This window comes from Saccopteryx leptura, chromosome 8, assembly GCF_036850995.1.
Source record: "Saccopteryx leptura isolate mSacLep1 chromosome 8, mSacLep1_pri_phased_curated, whole genome shotgun sequence".
NCBI lineage: Eukaryota > Metazoa > Chordata > Mammalia > Chiroptera > Emballonuridae > Saccopteryx > Saccopteryx leptura.
The window spans coordinates 90,644,491-90,664,657 of NC_089510.1; positions in this window are offsets into that span (position 1 = coordinate 90,644,491).

Here is a 20,167-nt window from a genome sequence, read left to right on the forward strand (position 1 = left end):
CAGCATTCTGCCATCTTGGCTGCTTCTCCTCTCTTCCACAGGGCCTTTTTCTGCTCTGCTACAGCACTGGCTCCTCTACAACATTATCACTCTTCTTTCTAATGCTAATCTCAGGAACTGAGAGAAAGTTCCCAGTCTGCCCCACTTTATAGTGTAGAAATCCAAACCTTTAATCCAATATACAAACAAGGAAGTCTCTGATACAATGTCACTCATCTGAGGCATAATGGGATTTCTCATGAGAGTGCACCACCCCTTTACATGCAACAGCCAAGAGTGTGGGGAAAAGCTTAGTTTTACAACTAAGACTTAGGCTATAAGAATCCTGCCCCCACATCCTGTCCCCCAAACCCAATGCAAACTATAAGCGAGAAAACATATACATCATATTTTCAAACTTATTTGACCCCCCATCATTTTTTGGCTCCACTCTTTCTTTACCATCTGCCTGAATCCTATGAGAACCTGCATGGTCACAGCAGCAGCCACTGGCCATAAAAGGAGCTCTAAGTGAGGTAAGGTGCCAAGGAATTGCTAAAATTGTTAGCAATGCCATTTTAAATAGGAAAATTCAGGCTTCTTACCTCCTCCTTTCTTTAGAGAATGTGGGAGCTTACTGGTTCACATGGACAACTGGGTCATCTAGTCATAGTTTAACTATAGTTCTCTGGAAGGACTGAGGCCACTATTTGTTAGATGTAAAGCCTGTATCCACAACCACCATCACAGCTGCCTGGCCCATGCAGGTTTGTATATGATTTGGACAGAAGGTAATGAAACAATAAAGCCAAGAACTGGTGGGCCATTAGCTTTAATCTTAGCTTGCACCCAGAGGGCAAGAAATGCACATAGTGGGAAAACACTTCCCTTTCCGTTCAGGGCTCCCAAAGCCACTGACTAATCCGAGTTTTCTATAATCAAAGGTTTCTAGCTCACCAGCCTTATTCACCTCTGTTCCCCATCTCCTTTTCTCTGCACAAACTCTGCATAAACTGGCCTCTTTTTCCCCACTCCACCATCTTGGCTGCTTCTCTCCTCTTCCACGTGGCCTTTCTCTGCTTTTCTACAGCATGAGCTCCTCCTAGAATGAAATACTCTTCCCCGGAGCAATGTGGTCTTTCTTCCTTTTAAAACCTTTTGGCACAAAAGCCCTCCCCCAACACACATTAATATAATCACACCCATCCCAAGCAAGAAGGGGAACAAATATTATCACCTGGGCAACTGGCTTCCACGTGGGCAGCGCCATCTTTAACAAAGTAATAATAATATATTTTATCTGCCCAACACTAGTGTTGGTCAAATAAATTTGTAAATATGATGTATATATTTACTCGCTCTTAGTTTGCATTGGGTGTGGGAGACAGGCTGTAAACTGGCAAAGTCATTATAGCCTAAGGCTTAGTTTTAAAACTAAGCTTTTCCCCACACCCTTGACTGTTGCATGATAGGGGGTGGTGCATTCTTATGAGGAATCCCATTTATGCCTCAGATAAGTGACTTTATATCAAAGACTTCCTTGTTTGTATATTGGATTAAAAGTTTTGTTTTCTACACTATAAAATGAGGCAGAAGAGCCCATGCAGGAGGAGGGCAGAGAAAGGCCACATGGAGGAGAGGTGAAGCAGCCAAGATGGCAGAATGCTGAAGGAGAAGCCAGTTTGTGCAAAGAGAATGAGATAAGGAACAAAGGTGAATAAGGCTGGTGAGGTAGAAACCTTTGATTCTAGGAATACTTGGATGTGTCAGTGGCTTTGGGAGCCCTGAATGGAAAGGGAAGTGTTTTCTTACTGTGTGTATTTTTGTGCCCACCGTGTGTGAGCTAGAATTAAAGGTAATGGCCCACCAGTTCTTGGCTCCTCTATTTCATTACCTTCTGTATGAATTCAATGCAAACCAGCAGCTGCAGCTACTGGCCATATAAAGACCATTAATTATTATCACCTTTCTTTCTTCAACTTTAATATAGGGAAAGATTGGCAGTCCTTTTTATTGTATATTATTGTATATTTACATAGGGTAATTTATAGTTCTTGTTTAAGATAAATTAAGATACCTTCAAAAATGTAATATATTTTTAATTATATATACTTTTTACTTATAATATTTTCTGAGGAAAAAATTTTGATGGATTTTTTTACTAACCTTTAGATGTAATAGCACACCAATAGCAGAAACAATCTTAATTTAATCCTTTAATTATTACAGCAATTTTGTTCTGTTTAATATAGAAATTAATGAATAATTCTATTTAATATGAATAGTAAAAAATTGTGGTGCATGATACTGATGGGATTCAAAGACTTTAAAAACTGGCTATCTGCCTTAATAGCCATTTTAAGTATAAAAGGAAACTTAAAGGTTGTTTATTATTTCATGCATGTAATACTTAAGAACAATAAAAAAAATACACAAATTAGATCGTTATAATGGTTTTAAAATATTAATGAAAGAATATAAAATAATGCCTGACAAAAATAATAAAACTGTTAATTAAGATATTTCTATATTGCTTCTTGACTGGCATCTTCACTTGAAATTTTCTTCGCTTTTATCTAAGCATCATGAGCTATATTATTTATCCTTAACCATCTTTTCAGTGTAGGAATAGGATCCTATTTCTTTAGAGATAGGCCAATTAGACTAATAGTCATTGTGTTTGATATATTAGAGACAGTCAAATTTTCTTCTCTGAACATATTATATTCATCTTTGAAAAACCCCTTTCTGCTTCTGCTGAACTTAAAGCAATTGTTCTGATAATATTTTTAGCTCTTTGAACACTTTCAAGAATGGCATAGTTCTGGGAATTTTAAAAAATGTTTTCCATGAAATCTTAATAATTATTAATATCAATATGGTAATTAAAATGTCATTAAATATAAGCAATTGTTCTTCTGCTGCTTTCCATGAAACTAGTACCTCTTCAATATTCCAGTATTCTGGCTCCAAAAAATTGAGAAATAGTAATTTATTCCTATCTTAAAATTGGCTAAAATTTTCTTTTAAATGTTCACAGTTGATTAATATTTTTTTTCAAATTATGAGATTTTCTAAAAGTCTGCATAGTCTATTCAAATTAAATGCAATTGAATAATGTGTATAACAAACCTGTATGTCATGAGAAAGCTGTAAGAATTCCTCCACAGCTTCTGAAATAGGTGATAATATAACCCTGGAAATCTATATTTTTATTTCTTCATTGTATCCTAGCCTCCTATTGGTTTCTCCATTTTGGGAACACCAGCACACTCATAATATCTCAGAAGAATTTTGGGCATAACACTAAGCTAAAACAAAAACTTATCATCCCCTTGTTGTTTGACACTTTTTCTCTTTATGTTATATGTTTGTTTACTGAAAGAACAAACATGAGGGGATTAAAATGTGTTAATCATCAAAGGTATACTAAAATGAATAAATAAATATTACAAGCATAGTTCTGTCCATTTTTTTTTCACCTGTGGATGGAATGAACATTACTATGGGTGCTTAGAATATACTGTTAAACAGATGAACATTAAAAAAATTAAGGAATGTAAATTCATGATGTCTACATTGGATAGCTGCCTAGATGCCCACCTTGGAGAGAACCTTGATTACAAGTACCATTTTAAGAACTAGTTTCCTGAACTCAACAAAAAATTAAGTATCATTTCTGCCAAACCTGTACAAACCAGCTGAATCCTACCATGGTGGGTGACAAGACAAAATTTTTTTTTCTAAAAAAACTGCCATTAACCTGTGTAGCTAGTAATTCCAGGACCTGAGTGGGAATGGCACAGAATTAAGAAAATAGGCTTAAATAATAAAAGGATGGGCTCCGGAGGCCTCTGCAATGCTAATAGCAAGAACAGAATGCAATCTACGCCCACTTCTTGCTTTATTTATAGGGCAAAGTGGGCCACTAGCAAATCAAAGAGATCTCTGATCACATTTCTAAGGCAACCCAAGAATTTTACCTAGTGCAGAAAATCCCCACCATACATAACATCTTAACTTCATAAAACAAAGGATAAAAGAAACTTGCCTCCAGTCTTTCTGAGGACATGGGGTGTAGGATGAGTATAAACAATCCAGCACCACAATTTAACAGCTTTTAACAACTTCACAGAACAAGTGAGGTGGGGGGGGGGGTTGGGCAGACTGTCAGCTTACTGCCAGTTCCCCACACCTCTGTCCCCCAAAAATCTAAACTGCAAAGACCCTGTTATATTTTGGTCATGAACATATCCCCCTTTTCTATTTTTTAACTTTAATTTGTGTGCTGTGATTCATACTCATCTGATTTCCCAAGTTCCAATTTGAAGGCAGACTGGAAAAATATAATATAAACAAAATTAAAATAGCCAATGCTAGCAGATACCAAAACAAGTATCTTAATACAATGAAGGGATTAAAGCCTTTTATATTATCAAGCAAATTTTTAGCTAATACAGCAGGATCTAAAATAAAATCTATGCAGCATTGAATGTTCTTAATATGTTAATGTAATTTCACCAAGCCCATGTTGACACCATCACTGCTCCACATTATCTGTAAATGCAACCCAACCCCACTTCAGTCTGAGAACTGTCCCAAGGAGCAGGAGTCACACACATTCAGAAAAAGTCTTCATGGCACTAGAACTGTTGTCACATTTTCACACTCTGCAGCTAGCATCCAAGACCCAATGACCACTGCTGCTAGCACATTAAGGTTTTCTCTCAAGCTCAATGTCAATACTGGATTTCTGGCAATGATTCAGGTAGACTGGAAGGGCCATCTGCAGTAGGTATGGAGATGAAGCTTCTGTTTTCTTTAACCTGGAGAGATGAACCCAGGGGGCTTTCCCTAGAGCTTTGCAGCTGTGGGGTGGTAAAGAGAACCTTGGCATACACTATGCTGGGTGGTAGAGGTAAATTTATAACAGAAGTGGGCAAAAAGGAGAGAAAGAGAGAGAGAGAGGCCCTGAATTTGGAGAATAGGTCATAGCCTAAATAGGCATGGAGTATTGAGGCAGGAGAAAAGAGTGTGTAAAGGAGACACCATGTATTAAACAAGGCAGTGGATCTGTGGCAAGTGGGGAGGGAAATAAGACCATCAACACCCACAACAGAGATCTTTGATGGATGAGCAGAACCCAGATATTCAGGCAAGGCAGAGTAAGTGGCCCCCATGTCTATAAGAAATGAGATCGCCTTACCTGCTACTTGGATGATTACCCTAGGTTCATCCACTGAGACGTGAGATGGGGCCAGTGGCACTGGGCACCTTCAGTCTTCACTGGCAAATTCCAGCAGGCTGGACAAGGTTAGGTCAGAGGTGGCTGGGGTAGGGCTGGAAGAGACTGAACCCTCCCTTGGAGGAGCAAGGGGGCAGCCTACTTTCCAGTGTCCCTTTTTTCCACAGCAAGGGCATGGCCCTGGCAGAGGTCGACAAGCCAGACAGGCTTTAACCCAATGACCTTCTTTTCCACTCTTGAAGCAGGGCCCTGGAGGAGTCTTATGAGGGCCCTTAGGGGTATTGGAGCCTTTAAGGTTGTATGCCAAGAGCTGGTATTTGCCTGATCTCTTTGGGCTCTGTCTGCCTTTTTCTGTTCCTCTTGGTCATTATAGACCTTAAAAGTCATGCTCAGAAGATTTTGTTGAGGAGTTTGAGGGTCCTCTTGTGCCTATGTAAACTTTTTTTTCTGTATATCTGGAGCTAATTGGAAAAAGACAGGATAGCATTATCTGCTGGAGGGTAATCTAATTAAATGAAGGAGGGTAGGAATTTGCAGGAGAAAGAGGTTTGGACTGTGCTAAGAGGATTTGATAGATGGAACAGGTTTGACAAAGAAAGGGATGAGAGCATAGTAAAATAAGCCTTATACAATTGTTCTTATGAAGTGAGCTCTCATCCTGGCTCATGATGTCTCTCACCAAACATTTAGGAACTCACTGAAGAGCCTCACCAAACCTAGGAAAAACACACACATATTCTTGGCCCTATATGGTTGAGCCCTATAGGGGTCTGGCCCTTTTCAGATTCCTGTGAGTGGGTTTCTCCATCACACTTCAGGGAAGGCTTTTCTTACAGGATTACAGAGTCTTTTGGCTGCTTAATGGCCCTGTACATCAGCATTCAAAACATTTTTAAAGTAAAAAGAATGATAAAGAAGATTTTCAGGAGTTCCAGGATATGACTCTCCTTTTATATTTTTTTTATAATTGACCTTAAAGCATTTGCTGGACACACTTTATAATGCCTTGACACTGAGGATTATAGGAAATATCTGTCCTCAGGTTAATTCCAAAAGTCTGACAAAATATAGTAAATACTTTTCTAAGTAACACTCCCATATTTTTCAAAACATTTCTATCCCATTAATTAACAGTCAATTTAGAGAGTACATAAGGCTGAAAAAAAATCCAGTGTGACCTTTGTTATCTTCCCATTGCAAAGAAAATTAAAAAAACTTAGACTTTTGTTAAGGAAATTCACCCTGCCCCAAGCTTTGCAGCTTGCAGCTCGCAGCAGCTCGGTGACTGCTTCATGAGTGAGTCAAGAGAAAAACAAAACAAAACAATGTTGCTTAGCAATAACAGATGTATCAGCTGAACCAAATTAGCAAGCTTTTTAGGATCCACATTTCATTCTATTTAAATTTAAGTAAGTGTGCCTTACAAGTTCTAATTAAAAAAATATATAGGAATAAAACCATTTTACTTTTTCAATATTAAAATAGGCATTTCTAATTTTTGCAAGCAAGAACTTAATTCAGGCCTTAAAAACAGACATTTTAAACAACATTAAACAAAGACTAAACAGAAACAAAAATTAGAAGAACCAGACAAACCAGAGAGAAATCTGGGATTTCAGAGCACAACCAGATTAGAAAGATGCCTGCCTGATTTTAGGGCTGTAAAGCCAGACAAGGCCACCATCACAGCCGCCTAGCCCATGCAGGTTCATAATAAATTTAAACAGATGGTAATGAAACAACAGAGCCAATAACTGGTGAGCCATCAGCTTTAATCCTAGCTTGTACCCGGTGGGCAAGTAATACACACAGTGGGAAAACACTTCCCTTTCCATTCAGGGTTCCCAAAGCCACTGACTTATCTGAGTTTTCTAGAATCAAAAGTTTCTACCTCATCAGCCTTATTTACTTCTGTTCCCCATCTCCTTTTCTCTGCAGAAACTTTGCACAAACTGGCTTTTCCTTCAGCACTCCACCATCTTGGCTGCTTCTCCTCTCCTCCACATGACCTTATTCTGCTCTCCTCTCTAATGCTAACCTCAGGAACCAAGAGATAGCAAGCTCCAGGTCTGCCCCCGTTTTATAGTATAGAAATCAAAACCTTTAATTCGATATACAAACAAGGAAGTCTCTGATACAAAGTCACTTATCTGAGGCATAATGGGATTCCTCATGAAAGTGCACCACCCCACATTATGCAACAGTCAAGGGTGTGGGGGAAAACTTAGTCTTAAAACTAAGCCTTAGGCTATAACAACCCTGCCTGCTTACAGCCTGCCCCCCACACCCAATACAAACTATAAGCGAACAAACATATATATCATATTTAAAAACTTATTATACTATCAAAAACATCTTTTGAGAGGGATTAAATGATGGATCAGACTAATCAAAACCTTCTCAAGAAAAATCTCAGTGGCCACAAGAAAAATTTTGTAGACTGATACACCTAGTGTCCCCCATCCAAATTTCCAGGCAAAGAATAGAAAAGAATCAAAATGCTGAAGATTGTAGCTAAAACATTAAAGAAAATTAGACAATAACAAGAAAAGCTGTAACTTTTCTAACACTAGAGTCTCCTATCCATTCTCAAATTCCAATAGCTTCTGTCACTGGCAGTTCAGCTTGATTAGGCTGATATCTTTACCTCAATTTTAGCTGAGCAGCAAACTTAGTTGGGGAGGGGAGGCCCTGTTGTCCTTCTCCCTGAATCACTTGCCCTTCAGCAGTATACATACTTAGATTTACATTTATCTGCCCAATGTTTCATTTTCCTACAGTGTAGGCAGCTGTTTGAAGCTTTAATAGCTAGCTGCTCTTGAGGGAGAGGACAAGACTGATATTTGGGGAGAGCAGGGCAATTTCTAGCAAAATGTCCCAAACCCCTACATTGAAAACAAGATCCATGGTCAGAAGTACTTTCCTGACCTTCTTTCTTTCGTTGGTTCTGCCTTTTATCAAAGTATTGTCCTGGAGTCCTTCCCTGAAACACTGAGGCAACAGCTAGACCTTGCATGTATGAAGGCCCAATATCAGCACCTATTCTTATGTAATCCCCTATAAATCGAGCTTGATCTAAAGCTTGTTGGAGCAAGAATCTCCAAAGGTCTCAGCTAGAGACCCTGGGAGCAACCTGATAAGCATAAGAAAGAGCAGAGGGCCATGGAGGCACAAAGGTTAAAACAGCCACAGCTGACATCCTTATTTCTGGAGTCATCCTCAGACTCCAAGGTCTTCCCAAATTTACATCCCTCTGTTTGTAGCTTATTGTGATTAAACAACAGCTTCTCCTCAAATGAAAACATTTATACAAAAAGAAAAAGGTACCTTACTTTTGACCTTAACTGTTCCATAATTTATTACTCCCGATTATACTCTCCCCCAAAACTCTACTTAAAATTTTTACTTACTGTGTGCATCTGGGGAGTTCCATCACCTGCCTTCAGTTTAGTTTTTCCTTTCTCAGTCCGTTTGTGCACCATTTGCCGTGAACTAGCGCAGCTAGTAATTCCTGGACCTGAGTAGGAATGGTGCAGGGTTAAGAAAATACGCTTAAATAATAAAAGGATGGGTTCCGGAGGCCTCTGTAATGCTAATGGCAAGAACAGAATGCAATCCACGCCCACTTCTTCCTTTGTTTATAGGGCAAAGTGGGCCACTAGCAAATCAAAGAGATCTCTGATCACATTTCTAAGGCAACCCAAGAATTTTACCTAGTGCAGAAAATCCTCACCATATATAACATCTTAACTTCATAAAACAAAGGATAAAAGAAACTTGCCTCCAGTCTTTCAGGGGACATGGGGTGTAGGATGAGTATAAGCAATCCAGCACTACAGCTTAAAAGCCTTTAGCAACCTCACAGAACAGTGAGGTGGGGGGTGGGGTGGGCAGACTGTCAGTTTACTGCCAGTTCCCTACACATTTGTTCCCCAAAAATCTAAACTGGAAAGACCTTGTTGGCTTTCGTTTCCCAACAAAAACAATTTAAAGTCTCATAAATTTATTTTTTTACAAGAATCTAAGAGTAGATGAACTTTTGAGATTTTCCTATTAGCTTTGTGAGAAGGGAAAAGTAAGCAGAAAGAGGTAGAAATTGAAATACTTCTATGGAGCAAAATAAATCTGAATTTGAATAATAAACATTTTACCCCATGAATATGATTGCTTCTGTATTTCCATAAATTTTAGTAAGTCACTTTAATATTTTAATGGCTTTATTGTTCATAAATGAGAGATAACTCTTAAAGAATTTTATGTTTATATCAAAAGATATTGAAAATTCTCATTTACTAGAATTACTATGTAAGAACAGATAACACAATGAATTGGAATGGACACATTACATCATGTTAGAAAACTGCTGGAAATTTAAAAATAAATTTTAGTTTTGAGGTTTCAGAAGGTGACAATGGTCTAGAAAGGACTCTATTTTTGTCTTATTTGTGTGCTCTGGTATCACATTCCTTCTGAGGAGAATTGCCCTTGCAATCAATGTTCTCAAGAAGAATCAGGTTAAGTTTGAATTTGTACATGTGTAACATTACCAGGCCACAGCTAATTTTTAACCAAAGCAGTTGATAAATAAGTAAATACACACATGTATTCATTATATATATATCTCAGTGAATATACAAGTATTCACTAAACTATAAACAAACATAATGGGAATTAGCCTAAGAAGCAGTCTGATCAAAGAAAATTGTTGAGCCTGGCTAGGTGGTTGTGTAGTGGTTGGAGCATCAGCCTGGGACGATGAGGACCCAGGTTCAAAACCCCGAGATGCCAGTTTGAGTGAAGTCTCATCCAGCTTGGGCATAGGCTCACCAGCTTGAGCCTTCAGGTTACTTGCTTGAAGCCCAAGACTTCTGGCTTGAGTTCAAGGTTACTGGTTTGAGCAGGGTATCACTGGCTCAACTAGAGCCCCTTCTCAAGGCACAAAGAAGAAACTAATCAATAAACAGCTAAGGTGCTACAACTATGAGTTGATTCTTCTAATCTCTCTCCTTTCCTATCTCTCTTTCTCTATCTCTCCATACCTCCTCTCTTTCTTGCTAAACCCCCCCCAAAACAAAAAAAAAATCCAAACAGTTATTTTAAAAACAGATGGTGGCCCTGGTCGGTTGGCTCAGTGGTAGAGTGTCGGCCTGGTGTGCGGAAGTCCCGGGTTCGATTCCCGGCTAGGGCACACAGGAGAAGTGCCCATCTGCTTCTCCACCCCTCCCCCTCTCCTTCCTCTCTGTCTCTCTCTTCCCCTCCAGCAGCCGAGGCTCCATTGGAGCAAAGATGGCTCGGGCGCTGTGGATGGCTCCTTGGCCTCTGCCCCAGGTGCTAGAGTGGCTCTGGTCACAACAGAACAACGCCCCGGAGGGGCAGAGCATCGCTCCCTGGTGGGCAGAGCGTCGCCCCTGGTGGGCGTGCTGGGTGGATCCCGGTCGGGCGCATGCGGGAGTCTGTCTGACTGTCTCTCCCCGTTTCCAGCTTCAGAAAAATACAAACAAACAAACAGATGGTAAATATTAAATTGAACTAATTGTCTTTTTTGAATCAAATTAATGGTGGAGTACTAAGTTTGTAATAAGGGATTTCAGGCTTCTGTGAGAACAACTATTGTACTTCAAAAGTTAATCAGGGAGTTATTATTAACAGGCTAGAACTATTATTGTGTGTTATAATATTACAGATTCTGTAAGGCTTAAACAAAGGATCATTTCTTACTATTGTTATTTCCATATATATGGGTATTATTAATCTGCATTTCTAGAAATTAACTGGATATTTATGTGTTTCTTGCAAACTGAAAGAATGTGCAGAATTACACAAATACATGTCATTATAGCAAGCCCCCAGTACATACTGACTTTCTAGGGTCTGATGGTACTTTAGGAAAAGGCAGATGATGTAGAATTCTGTGTATAAAGCTTAAGGTAATGGAAAAATTCTTACCATATTTTCAAGATGTGTTCTACTCTTCAAACAGCTTCATAACAATACCTAAACATTATGTCTCTGTAGTACATTAACAAAGAACATCATGTAGAAGTCAAGAATCATTTTCACACATATTATATTGTTAAGCTTCTTAAGAAAAGAAAAAAATTAAAAAGGACTGATTTTAAAATATGTCGTGAAAATGCTGAGCCTCCTACTATGACTCATACAGTAGGAGACCTCTGGTTTTCCTGTTTATTAACAATTATTTTGGTTTACATGACACTTTTTGTAGAAGGAGGAGGCTATTTGGGATTTTAAAATGTGAATTGTAGTTTCATTATACTTCTCCTGAATTATGAGCCAGGGGATTTTTGAATATTCCCGGTGCTGCTAACTCAAAAGCTGATTTTCTGCAAGACGGCTAAAATATCATTCTGAGAATTCCTTTTCAAGTAAATTGCAAATTTCAATGTTAGCTTGGTTAAAAAAAATTGAATATGAAGATATGTTATTGGCATTTAAAAAAAAGTATTATAATTTATTATTCTCATTCTTTTAAAGTATAATTAAATATTTTGTGACTAATTTAAATGGCTATATATGGGGGAAAATATATGAAATACACTTTTTAGAACTGAGCGTGGGAAGGAGTGTTTGTGCTTAAAAAATAAAATATTTGGGTATTAGATATAGTAATATTTGGTCATAGTCTGTAGTTTGCAATGAAGTATAAACTAAGAGCTGATTTGTACATGATCTAATACAATGCATTCTATCTGTCTTTGCCTTGTTGTATTGTGTTCTTATGTGACAAATATATAACATTGTTCCCCTCATCTTGATTTATTTTGCTCTGTACACATACTAACAGTATTTTGATAATTAAAGTTATGATTGGTATGTTTATACTTGGAATTTTATATGTACAATGCAATGTGCTATGGACTTATATTCATGATTTTATTTTGTACTTAAATCAACCCAGTGCAATAGGCATCAACAGAGCAGTTAAATGAATTGCCTGTGGAATCAGATGTACATGTTTTATTTTCTGCTCGATCAATAATGAGCTTTGTGACTATAATATACAAATCTCTATGTGTTAGTTATTTCAATCACAGGTATCTCATTATAATAAAATGAAAATGACAATCATCTATCCTATTCAGACCTTTATAAGGATTAAATGAGTGCTTGGCATATGATAAGCAGTTTGAAATTATTATTCTCATCATTAATATACTTAGATCCATGTTACAGTTGAGAAAATTAAGACTTAAATATGCAAAATATTTTTTTATAATTATATAGGTACTAAATAGTTTACATAGGAATTGGATTTAGATATTCTTTTTGAAATCAGAACTACATTATGGCTGAATTGTCTAATAACATTAATATAGGTTTTTTAAATATTATCAATATTTTAACCCTTATCCAAGGAGAATTTATATCTTTTTATGAGGAGACTGAATGTTTAAACTGAAAATAAATTTATAATGCTTATGGTGAGTAAATATTGACCAATATTGTATGTAAATAAAGAAGGCATAATTTTTATATTTTGAGAAATATCTCTTTGTTAGCATATATGCATTTTAGAATAGTTCTTGTTGGAATGAAGAAATGACCTTATAAACAGATAAATGTGCTCCTATGAATAAATTAAGAAATGAATGTAAATTAGCAATTATAAATCACTGAATAAAGAAAGCACGACAACTGATATTTATGGGTAAATAAAACTAACAATTGCTGACAGAGTACTGTTGCTCTACATGTTCATTTTTATAGTTACCAAATGATCCTATTTATAATTATTATAAAACTGATACTTACAGATATTGAATAACTTTTTCATCATCATAGTATGAAACAAAAGAGGAACAGAAACCAACAAGAGAAAGAAAAAATAAGAAGGTATATTTTTTTAGTTAAAAAATATGTTCTGTTTTTATTAAACCTAAAGATTATTTAGAATGGTATTAAAACGAACATCTGGTGCAGTTTTAAATAAACATGTGCCAGCTGTACTCTTTGGTGGTTTTGGTTGATACATTACCACACTGAAATAATGATGAAATCTATTTTCTCAGATCACTTGGTGGCCCAGTTCCTTGACTTGTGTGTGTTTCATCTTAATGTGTAACCCTTATATACTTATCATATTTTCATTGTGTTTTTAAGCAAAATTTATTCCATTGAGTTAACTTGATTCGTTTGGAGGAATTGACTAATTACTAAAAACAAAACAAAAACTGCTGTGATTGAATCACTGAAAGTTGATCTTGGTCAAAATCAATAAATAATAGAAGCAGGTTAGGCATGTAAATACCATATATGAAGCATGAAAATATTACAAGAAATTTGCAGATGTGGGAACATTGTCTCCAATCCCTCAGTGAAAAAGTCATTCAAAGAAATGCAGGGGTCAACTAAACATTTGTTGGGGATGTATCCTGGGAGACAGTTTAGAAATAATTCTTGTCATTGAAAACTAATAAAGAAAGCACAAGGTTGTAGGAAAAAGTTAGTATGTTGTTAAATACATTCCTCCAATTTTGAAAACAATATCTATCTTATCCAGAGGATAAAACTACTGTTGAAATAAATGAGAATGTGAAAGGGTGGATAAGTTTCAAATTAAATAGAATAATAAAATCATGGCATTACCAATATTGTAGACTATAAAATAGAAGTAATAATGTAATTATTATAGAATTGTCCTATACTTAGATCATGTATGGGATAGTACCCAGCACATACTACAACTGACTTAAGTTAGCTCCATCAGGTCTTGCCGACGGTGTAGCAGGAAAATCACAATTTTTAAAAATTCTTATCTTTTGTGATCTTCTGCTTTTAGTAATATCTCTTTAAAGAGCTAAGATTCTTGACAGGAACTATTTGTGTGCTTTGGGACCAAGAGACTCCAAATAAAAATGTAAATCTCTTTTTCAATAAAACTTGCAGTTTCTGTAGGCAATAAGTAATAGCATGCTGACTTTATCCAATATGTTTTAATTTATTGAGTTGCCCACAGATAGTCTTTACCTTGAGGCAACTGGGATTCATTCTCACAAATGAAATGCTTGAGCTGAAGCCAAGGAAGTTGGGAGAAAGACAATGAGTAGTCTTATTCTCTCTGGTTTCTTGATTTTAAGTCAGCTTCAAATGAGTGAATATTAACTTATGAGATACCCCATTAGCTAAGAAACTTAAGGGACCCTCAATGAGGTTATAATTTGGGATATAGAAGATTTATATTATCAATTAGATAATAATAATACTAGAAATCTACCCATCTCTATATTATAGAATGTAAATATTACATGATAGGATATTTGAAATATAATAGATAAATTTTAATTAATTCTTAGTTTTCAGTATTTTTGTTTTAAATGCAGCATAAATATTTGATCCCAATTATCTTAAAGTATATACTGTATTGTTTTTCTTTTTGTTCTGTACATGTTATAGTTCTTGTTTAACCATTTTTGTTTTTATAGATCAAAACTATGTAAACTATGTTTAAAAATATACATTCTAACATCCTAATTTTAGTATTCCATATTTTCTTAAAACTATTGAATTTTACTTGTTTCATTGTAGTATCAATGTATCTTATACCTTTCTTTATACATCAATTTCTATGTACTTAATTCAACATATAAATTAATTAGGTGGTTTTTTATTAATTTTTTACATAGATTTTAGTGTTGCCTCAAATGCATCCCCCCTCCCTCGTATTCCCCTCAACATATCCCTGAATTAATTAAATGTTTACTTCGTTAGGTGAGGAATTTCAACATGAGGGAGACATTTTGCCTTATTTTATAAGAGTTCATAGTTTGTAGAACTATATTAAAAGCCACATAGGTAATTTGAAATTTCCTAGTGGTAACTTATAAAATAAGAAAAGTTAAATTTGATAAATATAAAATATTATTTCAGAAGGTAATTAATACAGAAATATATGACACCTTAGTTGTTCATTGATTGCTTTCTCATACGTGCCTTGACCGTGGGCCTTCAGCAGATTGAGTAACCCCTTGCTTGAGCCAGCGACCTTGGGTCCAAACTGGTGAGCTTTTGCTCAAACCAGATGAACCTGCGCTCCGGCTGGAGACCTTTAGGTCTCGAACTGGGTCCTTTTCATCCCAGTCTGACGCTCTAGCCACTGTGCCACCTCCTGGTCAGGCTGCAACCATTATATAATAAATTGATTTTCTGTTGAAAACAGATGACACTGGCCTCACTGTGTCTGCAGAGACTTTCTAATAGAGCCAACATTTCACAACCAGGGCTTCACTTTTTGCAAGAGTGTAGAAACCTTATTTGGAGTAGTGTGTTTACAGAAGTAATAAAGTTAAATTGAGGTTACAGGGCTGAACACTAATTTAATATCACTAATGTCCTTATGTAAAAAGGAAATTTGGACCCAGACACAGATATCTAAACAGGAAATACAAGGTGAAAACACAAGGAGTGAGCCTTCCACAAGCCATGGAATGCCTAAGGCTACCAGAAGCTAGGAGAGAAGCATGGGACAGCCTGTTCTTCATAACTCTCAGAAGGAATAAACCTTGCTGAACCCTTAATCTAGGATTTCTAGCCTTCAGAACTGTGAGCCAATTACTTTCTGTTGTTTAAATTACCTAGTTTATGATACTTCATTACAGCAGCCCTAGAAAGCTAATACAGGTTCAGGTAAAATTTTTCAACCCTCTTGTGCATAATTTTCAATCTCTTAAGTTTGCAGTAGCTGCTATTTTATTTTACTAGCTGTTGAAAATTCTTTTACTAACTTCCAAATATGAAAAAAAGAAATGAATTTACAAATTTTAACCTTGTAATTTACTGTATATCTTAGCAATATTATGTATAAATCATAATATAAGCTAAACTGTTTTGTCTAAAAATTGTTAATGTTTAAGAAAAAATGCTAAAGTATGGAATGATAAAACTTTGTAAAATAAATACTGAATATGGATTGTGAGTCACAGATCTTTTATGAGTTATGCCCCTAGATTACTTTACATAGGGTACATTTTTAAAGGCTGGAGCTTTTAAATGTATCAATAATAATTATGATTTTCAATGATGCTATATATCTTTTCCATGCCTGATTAGATGTTTGCATTATTTATTGCTCTCAGTTTATGATGGAAACATAGGTGAAGAATCATAAATCTTTATGCCTCAGTTGACAAGGCAACTGATACATCATTAAGCGTCCTCATTCTTGTTAAGATTACCTGTAAACCAACAGTGTCAGTCCTGAATTATTTCTGATATTGCATCTATTGATGAACTGCAAAGGTTAAAATTAAAGTGTGATTTATGCTGTGGTCAAGATCATGGTGTTAGAGCAGCAAGTCATGTGTGAACATTATAGCTATACTTCAGATTCTGCTTTATAGCTCTGCTATGAAGCTCTACATTTTCTTTCTTTCTCCCTCAAGGAGATTCTTTAGGATAAGAGTGCTGATAAAAAATCAGTCTTTCAGATCCTTATGACTTTGCAAACAAAGCCAAAGCACATGCTCCTTTGTAGTTTTATTCAGCTGAAATTTTAAGACTGAATTGATGAATATGCACAATATGATCTGTGCTCTATTAAATTTGTAGCCAAGTATTATGGATTAGAAAACCACTCATTGTGTTTCATGGAAGTTCAGAAAAGCGTGATATCTCTCCTTGTTAAGAGAATACATGAGTCATTTTGAGTTTTACTTTCCCATATTTTAAGGCTAACATATCAATTCTCTTCAGTTTATCTCATTTAAGCAGATAGGTTTCAGTGATAGCAGGTTATCAAGAGACAGGAAGATACAGATTAATTTAAATATAAAAAAGTAAGGATATACCCACTGGGCCAGAATGGCAGAATATCTAAGATTGTATAGTAAGTCAAGTGGATTATCTTAAATGTAAATGAGTAAATATTATCAAGCCTAAGGGTGCTGGCAGCAGGAGTCTCTGAAGTGTCATTAATTCCTCCCAAATTTTAGATACAACCTAATTAGCCTATGGGTTGTATTAATAACTTAATCATAATATCTCACCAACAGATGAAAGACAGGATATTTTTGCCTTCAATTTTCTTTCCTCCTTTTTAAAAATATTTTTAATTTTGAAGTACTGTAAAAGTCAATGTGCAGCATATCCTTTGGATTAAGTGCTTAATTTGTGCCTACTTATGGATACAATTTGATCAATATTTTAAGTTTAAAAAGGTCATCTCTGGATTTACTCATATTTTGTACACATAAAAATATATGTAAATACATTTTAATGATTACAGTGAAACTATATTATGCAATGGATTTCCTTATGAGATTATATATATATATAATAGTGAAAGAGAAATAATATTTACCTAATTCATAGTTGTGCATAAGAATGGATTTTTAAAATAAGTTATTTTCAATTTACTAGAGAAACTTGGGATTTAAAAAGTGTAGCATTAAGAATTCCTTCACTTAGTCTGACCATGTGGTGGTGCAGAGCATCAGACTGGGAATTGGAGAACCCAGGTTTAAGACCCCGAGGTCGGCAGCTTGAGCGCGGGCTCATCTGGTTTGAGCAAAGCTCACCAGCTTGGTCCCAAGTTTGCAGGCTCAATCAAGGGGTTGTTACTAAAGGCCCACGGTCAAGGCAGATATGAGAAAGCAATCAATGAACAACTAAGGTGTTGAAACAAAAAACTGATAATTGATGCTTCTCATCTTTCTCCATTCCTGTCTGTCTATCCCTATCTATCCATCCCTATCTATCCCTCTCTCTGACTCTCTCTCTGTCTCTGAAAACAAAAAAGAATCCCTTTACTTAAAATAAACAAAAAATAAATAAAATAAAAAAGGAATTTTTTCACAGAATGAAGAGTCTTATCAAAGTTAGATGTTGGGCAGATAAAATATATTATGCTCACTTTGTTAAAGATGGCACTGCCTACGTGGAAGCCCATTGCCCAGGTGATATTAATGTGTGTTGGGGGCAGGCTATGGGCAGGCAGAATCCTTGTAGCCTGGGGCTTGGTTTTAGGAATAAGCTTTTCCCATTCTTTTTGATGTGGGATGGACTTTGTATCAGAGACTTCCCTATTTTGTATATTGGATTAAAGGTTTTGATTTCTGCACTATAAAGTGGGGCAGACTGGGGGGAGCTTTCTCTCTCAGTTCCTGAGATTAGCATTAGAGGAGAGAGCAGAGAGGAGAGCAGAGAGAGGCCATGTGGAGGAGGCCAGAAGAAGCAGCCAAGATGGCGGAGTGTTGAAGAAGAAGCCAGTTTGTACAGAGTTTGTGCAGAGAAGAAGGAGATGGGGAACAGAGGTGAATAAGTCTGGTGACCTAGAAATCTTTGATTCTAGGAAACTCAGTTAAGTCAATAGCTTTGTGAGCACTGAATGAATGGGTTTTGGAGCCCAGTGTGTGTTTTTACTTGCCCACCAGGTACAAGCTAGGATTAAAGATGATGGCCCACCAGTTTTTGGCTCTGTTGTTTCATTACCATCTGTCCAAATCTAATGTAAACCTACATCGGTCAGGCAGCTGTGATGGTGGCTGTGGATACTGGCTTCACATTAGAAAATTTTCAAAAATGTGGCAGTATATTTTTTCTAACAGATATTATAAACTTTCTTAAATGCAATTAAATTCTAAGAAGAAATGAGTGATTCAAATATTTTATTGAAGCTCTGGCCAGGTATGTCAGTTGGTAGACCATCATCCCTATACACCAAGGTTGTGGGTTCAATCTCTGGTCAAGGTGCGTACAAGAGTCAACCAATGAATGCATAAATAAGTAGAACAACAAATTGATGTGGGTCGATTCCCAGTCAGGGCAATAAGAGAAGCGCCCATCTGCTTCTCTACCACCCCCTTTCACTTCTCTCTCTCTCTCTTACCCTCTTGCCACTATGGCTCAATTGGAGTGAGTTAGATGCTGGTGCTGAGGATGGCTCCATGGCCTTCACTTCAGGCACTAAGAAGAGTTTCATGGTTTAGCAACAGAGCAATGACCCAGATGGACAGAGCATCACCGTCTAGTGGGCTTGCCAAGTGGATCTCAGTCCTGATGATGTGGGAGTCTGTCTCTGCCTCCCCTCCTTTCACTGAGTAAAAAAAAAATAAGGGGGTGAATAAATTCTCAGAGTAGGACACTTTTATATGAGTACATTTTTTTCTTTTCTGCCTTAAATGTGGTTACATATCTTTGATTTCCTGAGGTAAAATTTTTAATTTTTATTTTCTAAGAAATGTGTATGACCTAATTAATGACTATTAAAAAAGCATAGCATTGCTAATTCAAAATTTACATTTTAGAAGCATTAAAATTTTTTGTAATAAAATGTTTCAAAATTTTTCTTTATTTTGTCAGTGGTTTGACTTATGTTTTTTTATATAATAAAATGATCTTTTGTCATTTATTTTCTATGATTTACCTTGATACATACTGCTTTCAGTAATACTGGCTTACTAAGTGGTTCCAATCAATACAAGAGTGTGGGTTGTCAAGGCGCACCCTCATACTTCCCTGACAAAATGGACATTTGTTTTCTGAACAAGTCCCACACTGCCTACTGTTTCTCAATAGAAATCACTGGTTTTTGAAATAAATATCTTTATGTCCATGAATATATATAAATATAATCTTTAGAGGAAGATAAAAATAACTATTGTTAAAAAGTGCATTATGTTTAAAGTGTGTTATACATTTTAATGAAAATATTATTTTCTTATATTACAGGCATTCCCATAAAGCTATTCAATTACATGAACATTTACTAAATGTTAAGTATCTTTTTGGATTCTAGAGATAAAACAACATAAATAAGACAGTATTCTTTTATTTTATTTAAGAGAATGTGGCAAATTTTCCATTTGCTTATCTGTTTTTCCAAGTATCTTTGATAGCTAGGTTGGGGCCCATAAGACTAATTTTATCCAGTGGACCTTGTATAGAAATTATGTGTATCACTTTTAATTCAAATACTTAAGAACTCTT